Source organism: Eurypyga helias, unplaced genomic scaffold, assembly GCF_000690775.1.
Source record: "Eurypyga helias isolate BGI_N326 unplaced genomic scaffold, ASM69077v1 scaffold28205, whole genome shotgun sequence".
Taxonomy (NCBI): Eukaryota; Metazoa; Chordata; class Aves; order Eurypygiformes; family Eurypygidae; genus Eurypyga; species Eurypyga helias.
The window spans coordinates 3,154-3,361 of record NW_010249918.1 but is presented as its reverse complement, the minus strand read 5'-3'; positions in this window follow the sequence as shown (position 1 = coordinate 3,361).

Here is a 208-nt window from a genome sequence, read left to right as displayed (position 1 = left end):
GGAGGGCAGCTCCTGGGGCAAAGCCTGGGGTCAGCCCCGGTGTGCCCAGGAGGGTCCCTGTCCCCGAGGTCACCCCCCACCGCTGGGGGGGACCCAGTGCTGTAAGCCAGGGCTCTGCATTTTGGTGTGCCAGGTTGTGGCACGGCAGGGCCAGCATCCCCATGCCACGGAGGATTCGGGATTGAGCCGGGGGGGGCTGTGGGGACGG